The sequence below is a fragment of the Callorhinus ursinus genome, unplaced genomic scaffold, assembly GCF_003265705.2.
Source record: "Callorhinus ursinus isolate GAN/ISIS: 27379988/994484 unplaced genomic scaffold, GSC_fseal_2.0 scaffold1, whole genome shotgun sequence".
Lineage (NCBI taxonomy): Eukaryota > Metazoa > Chordata > Mammalia > Carnivora > Otariidae > Callorhinus > Callorhinus ursinus.
In genome coordinates, this window is record NW_027397063.1 from 42,525,463 (window position 1) to 42,532,849 (window position 7,387).

Here is a 7,387-nt window from a genome sequence, read left to right on the forward strand (position 1 = left end):
AAGGGAGATGGTTAGGATGCGGCTAGAAGTGGGAGTCAGGCAGAACTCTTAAGGTCTTAAAGTTGTAGTAAGGACTTTTGTTTTTATTATAAGTCAAATTGGAAACCCTTAGAGGTCCCTGATGAAAGTAGTGAATGTGAATTGACATTTGAATGCACACATTAGCTGCTGGATAAGGAACTATTCTGAAAATTTGGTTAAGGGACTATGGTAGCTTTGACCAGAAGAAAAGTGGTGGAAAGAAGATTCTGCATATGTTTTGAAGTTTAAGCCTAAGGATTTTCTTTGGGAAATGATATCAGTCAGTGAACAAAAGATACTTTATATTTTTTATTCTAAAATATATTTTAAGTTATTCTATTCCATACCCATAACTATCCTAGGAGCATCCAACACTTTATAGAACAACTAAAGATAAAATACACATATTAACCATTATGTCACAAAGTGACAGAATCTTGTGTGATTCTACTGTCAAAGCCAATATTTTAATAGGATATATTATAGGATACACACACACACACACACACACACACACACACACACACACACATGCATTGCCTTTCTTACAAAAGTAGACTAAAAATTGTTAGTTGGGTTAAATTTTATAAGTGATTGGGGTCTCTATAGATGAAAAATACCACATATATTTTATAGATATACATGGATCTATAAATAAAGTAACTAAAGAAATATATAGCACCGAGGTTTGTCACAGCAGAAGGGAAAAGAAAGGTACATTAAGTTTTTGCTGTGGGGTATGCAGCAGTACTAAGCATCTGTTCCCTATGGTAATAACAGTTGTGTTCATTCAAGATTTTCAAAAAATGATATTTGTTGAAGATAAGTTGTTTGACTGCTCATCACCCCTATCTTTCAAACAGATAATGTTTTCTTTCCAGTTAAATTATCTCATTTGATGTTCCTATCAGAGAAGCAGAGCCGTAGCTGCTATTACTTCCCAAGTGGGAAAAATCAATATCCAAAATACCCTTTAAAATATTATTTCAATGTGTTTATAATATTGAAATAAAATAATGAATTCACATATCTCCAGAGGATGGGTGAAAATGACCTCAATATGTGTAAATAACTAACTTGATTACGAAATTACCTTTGGAGCACAGAAACACACAAATGCATACACATACATACATATCTTCCATTTAGCATTTCAGTTCCAGTGTGTTTATAGACAGCTCAAACATTTATTTTCTTGACTTTCTTTTCCTCTTTCTGTTAATGTCTGTCTGTTTGTCTCTCTGTCTCTCTCTGTCTCTTCCACCTGTTTGATTTTTATTTGGATTATCCACTCTTCTAAAAATTTGAAGTGAATCAGGACATTATCTAAAAATTTAAAGTGAGTCAGAAAATGAAAAAGTACAGCTAAAATCATGTGGTCATTTTCATTAAGATCATTGAACTAGATTAATTTTTATTGTTTTTTGAATTATAGTAATTCTCTTAATAATATAATCAAAATATCTATTAAGCAATCTCCACACAATTCTGAATTTAGTCTTTATAATGTAAAAATACAGAAAAATCAATCATATTTGATATAACCTTTAAGTGTACAATCCTAGATAGTTATCAAAATAATATATAGGAATTAAAAAAATTAAACAATGTCATCATACAAAATATAAAATTAATATGTGGAATACTATTTTCCTATATTATTTTACTTATATTTATGTATGTATATAAGTATGTATTTATTTATTTAAAGATTTTATTTATCCATCTGACAGAGAAAGGCACAACGAGAGAGGCAACACAAGCAGGCGGAGTGGGAGAGGGAGAAGCAGACTTCCCGCTGAGCAGGGAGCCGGATGCGGGGCTCGATCCCAGGACCCTGGGATCATGACCTGAGCCGAAGACAGACGCTTAATGACTAAGCCACCCAGGCGCCCCTACCTATATTTTAAAGTACAGCTAAATTTTTCTTCTTTATTCTACTAAGAAAGATAAGCAGAAGTGAAAAGTGAATTTTTTCATAGTACCAATACCTCATCGGATAGAGTGAATTATTGACTTTGGTTTTTCATCCTATCTTGTAGCTATAATCTTTACCATGTAAGATGGAAATTCTTCCCACAGGGGTAGAGTACACACCCCTCCACCTTGATTTTGAGTTCAGCCATGTGGTTTACTTTCCTGGTTGGGGTGTTAGTGGATGTGACATAACAGAGGCTTAAGAAGCACTTGTGCAATTGGACTTTCCCGTTTGCATTTCTGCCATAGCCAGGAGAAGAGCTTCGCTCAAGCATGACCTGTATCTTTAGCCTAAGCTTAAGACTGATCTTCTATGGAGTAGCCAGCCTATCTGAACTGTAGACAAGCAGCATGGAACACAGCTGCTTCAGCTGTGATGGCTTAAAGCAGAGCTGTTCCTGACAACCATACCTTACAGAGGAAAATAAGTATTTTGTTTCGTTTTGTTTTTGTTTTTGTTTTTGTTTTTGTTTCTGTTTTGTGTGTGTGTATGTCTGTTAAGGGCTGAATTGTGTCCTCTAAAAATATGTTGGAAGTCCTACCTCCTGGTACCTGTAAATGTGAGCTTAGTTGGAAAGAGTATCTCTGGAAATGATCAAGTCAAAATGAGGTCATTAGGGTGGGTTCTAATCCACTAATCCCTAAAAAGGGGAAATTTGGATACAAGGATCAACACAGGGAGAAGGCCATGTGAAGATAAAAGCAGAGACGATGGTATCCATCCATATGTCAAGATATGCCAAAGATTGCTAGCAAGCCACCAGAAGCTAAGAGAGAGACATGGAACACATTCTCACTCACAGAAGAAACCTCAGAAGAAACCAACCTTGTCTTGATCTCAGACTTCAGGCCTCCGGAACTGTGACAATAAATTTCTATTGCCTTAAGCTACTCAGTTTGTGGCACTTTGTTATTGTTGAATGTGACTGAGATTTTGTGATTTGTACCACAGTGATAACTGATTTTATATTTCTATTTATGCCAGTAACAGTTTTTTATTTACAATATTAGAAAATATAAAGAACAATGAAAAAAATCTTCCACAATATCTCTACCCAAAGCCTCTTTTCCAGGCTGTTTTTAGTTAATTTATAATTTTAAATCATAGATATATCTATCCATCTACCTATGCATCTACTAGATATCTTTTTATGTCTATTGATTATATAACTCATCCACTTTTTGTCTTGTATTAGAACATACAAATTTTATATTAGAGAGTCTTCATAAACAACATTGAAACAATGCCCAGCACTTCGTACAGATTTGTTTTAATCATCACCAATACTAATTTTCTTAATCAAAATTACTAAAAATATAAATGTTGGCAGTGATTGTCAAAATTCAGGCCTCAGAGGGGCAAATATCCAAAATAAAAATTGAGCAAGCTGAAACTCCATAAATTTTATAACAGACTCCTGTTACATGGATTAAACCATATTTAATAATTGAATTATAATAATTGATCCTATTTATTCAAGATTCCATGAAAATTACATAGCAAGAAAGACCTTAGTTTGAACAGCCACCTCAGAAAATCTAGAAAATTAAAGCAGGTTCTTTTGCACAAAAGCAATGAAGCTTTCTGGACATCTCATTGAGATTAATAACAGAGTGCGAGTAGCTGAAGGGCCTAGGGCTAGTATAACACTACTTTACTTAAATTCTGGGTAAAAATTCCTGGATTAGGATTGCTGTCACATGCAAGTAACTGAATAATAGTTAGAGGTTTATTTTTTCCCATAAATAGAAGTCTGGAGATGGTTGATTTCAGGCACTGATTCATGGCTAGCATCTTTGCAATTCTCTTGGCATTTCCCTCATGCTCCACATTTTATTGTTATAAGATGGTCTGTAGCTTCAAATATCTGATGAAGATAATAGTAAGATAAGAATAGATGGCAAATGTCTCATTTATCACTTTTATTCCAGAAAAGAAAAAGCTTTCCCCAAAATACTTGGCAGATGTAAGCTTTTCTTTCATAAACTGAAAGTTAGCACATGGTCAACTCTAAAAATAGAAACTATGAGTCAGAATTTAGCCTATAGAGAAAAGAGTTTGTCAAATAAGCAGAAATTACTACAATGAATAGATATCCAAAAACATCAGGGTAAGTTTTGCCAAATTATTTAAGAGATGAGATTGCAAGATGTGAGGGAACTGAATATTTTTGTGTAATGTAATGCAAGTGTTGTAATAGCATCAAGATAGAAAAATCAATGTGAAAGCAGCAAGGTTAGTATTTGCACCTTCTCTGGCAGTAGTAATGGAAGTTTAAAAAGGTAGCCTTTAGGGTGCCTGGTGGCTCAGTCGGTTGAGCATCCAACTCTCAGTTTTGGTTCAAGTCATGATCTCAGGGTCGCGAGATCGAGATCCATCTCAGGCTCTGTGCTCAGAGCAGAGTCTGCTTGAGATTCTCTCCTTCTCCCTCTGTCCCTCCCCCTTCTCAAGTGCTCTATCTTTTTCTCTAAAATAAAATAAACAAATAAAATATTTTTTAAAAAAGGTATAGCTTTAGAACAAAGATTAGACTCCGGTAGAGGCATAGGTGATTTCTGTGACAGATGAAGTGGCATAAACCAACAGGGAGTATCAAAGAAAAAAGGGCAACCTAGTGGGTTTGGGATACCATAACTATACTAATCAACACTCAAAATTAATGATCACTGGATTTAATGACCACATCCAAGATTTTCATGCCTCCTTCTTTTTCTGATCCTCTCTAGTCTCCCAACTAATTTTTACCACATCAACAAGGCCATTATGTTCACAAATCAAACTATATCCATTGAATTGAAACAAATGTGAGACAAGGCCATCAGTATTTCTTGTGATAGGAAAACTGATTCTTTCCAAGTGAACTCCCTTCAGTATAAATATAGTTTCATCTTTGATTTTATACATGACAGATTTTGTGATACCAATATTATTTGATATAAGGGAAGTTATTTCCTTATAATCTCTTTAAACATAATGTTTAAGAATTGAGTTTTTTTAGTATATCATAGTTTTTGGAAATAAGTATTATGTCTTACTACCAAGCCCAACATATTTATCAGTCAAATTTATCTATAATTTTAACACATTGGTTTTGCTTATCAAGTTTAGAGTTCCTATGAACTTGGTTATTGAAAATATGGAATATATCTTATTTTTTATAAAAATCATCCAATCATAGTCTGGTAAATGATCTGATTTTTATAAGAATCATTTTCTTCCTATCAATCCACATTCTATTATTTAATTATAGTTTCCCATGTGAAATAATAATACCTACCATTTATCTAGTGTCTGCTCTACAAGAGGCACTATGTTTTGTATTAAGTTTATTAAGATAAAGAATATGAGGGATGCCTGAGTGGCTCAGTTGGTTAAGTGTCTACCTTCAGCTCAAGTCATGATCCCAGGGTCCTGGGATTGAGTCCCATATCGGGCTCCTTGCTCAGCAGGGAGCCAGCTTCTCCCTCTGTCTGCTCTGCCTGAAACTCTACCTGCTTGTGCTCTCTCTCTCTCTCTTTAACAAATAAATAAAATCTTTTAAAAAGATAAAGAATATGAAACAACTGCCTATAATTTGAAATTTTTAAAAAAATATGATTTATAGTAACACTCTCAAAAATTAAATAAATAGGTATAAACCTAACAAAATATGCATTAGAACTGTATGTTGAAAACTACAAAGCACATATAAAAATCAAAGATCTATATACATGGAAAAATATTATTTAATGGATTAGACTCACTATTGTTAAGATGTTAGTGCCTCCCCATATGACCTGCAGATTCAAAGTCAAAATCCTAGCAACTTATTTTGTAGTTATCGTCAGATTCTAAAGTTTATATAGAGCAAAGGACCTAGAATAACTCTCAAAATACTAAAGAGGAAGAAGAAAAACAAAGATGGATGACTCAGACTATCTGATATTAGACACAAAAATAAATGAAATAGAATAAAGAGCCTCTATAAAGACCTATATAAATAAAGTCAACTAATCTTTGACAAAGGAGCAAAGATCAAATAATGGAAAAGAATAGCCTTCTCAACAAATGGTCTTGGAACAATTGGAAATGTTCCATGCAAAAGCAAAAGGTACCTAGACATAGACCATACACCTTTCATAAAAATTAACTAGAAATGAAACATAAAATTAATAGAAAATGCAAAAGTATAAGACATCCTGAAGAAAACATAGGAGGAAAATCTTCCTGACTTTGGTTTTGGCAATGAGTTTTTAAACACAACACCAGTAGCATGACCCATAAAAGAGAAAAATGGTAAGTTGGGCTTTATTAAAATAAAAAAAAACTTCTGTTTTCAAAAGACATTGCTAATAAAATGAGACAAAAGTCACAATGGAAGAAAACATTTTCAAAATACATACAGATAGAAGATGTATACAGACCATTTAGGGAATGATTAAAACTCAAAAAGAAAAATACTCCAATTAAAATATGGGCATAAGAGTTTAACAGACATATTGCCAAGGAAGACATATCCATGGCAGTGCTCAGAAGGAAATATATAGCTGTAGACATCTACATTAAAAAAAAGAAAAATCTCAAATCAATAATCTTTTTAATTACAGACCAATATCCTTGATGAATGTGGATGCAAAAATTCTCACCAAAATACTTGCCAATAGGATCCAACAGTACATTAAAAGGATTATTCAACACGACCAAGTAGGATTTATCCCTGGGCTGCAAGTTTGGTTCAACATCCACAAATCAATCAATGTGATACAATACATTAATAAAAGAAAGAACAAGAACCATATGATCCTCTCAGTAGATGCAGAAAAAGCATTTGACAAAGTACAGCATCCTTTCTTGATCAATACTCTTCAGAATATAGGGATAGAGGGTACGTACCTCAATATCATAAAAGCCGTCTATGAAAAACCCACAGCAAATATCATTCTCAATGGGGAAAAACTGAGAACTTTCCCCCTAAGGTCAGGAACATGGCAGGGATGCCCACTATCACCAACACAGTATTAGAAGTCCTAGTCACAGCAATCAGACAACAAAAAGAAATCAAAGACATCCGAATTGGCAAAGAAGAAGTCAGACTCTCACTCTTTGCAGATGATATGATACTTTATGTGGAAAACCCAAAAGATTCCACCCCAAAACTGCTAGAACTCATACAGGAATTCAGTAAAGTGGCAGTATATAAAATCAATGCACAGAAATCAGTGGCATTCCTATTCACCAACAACAAGACAGAAGAAAGAGAAATTAAGGAGTTGATCCCATTTACAATTGCACCCAAAACAATAAGATACCTAGGAATAAATCTAACTAAAGAGGCAAAGAATATGTACTCAGAAAACTATGAGAAGATTAGTTGACCATAGAGTTGAGTAGAGTATGGAACCAGAAAAG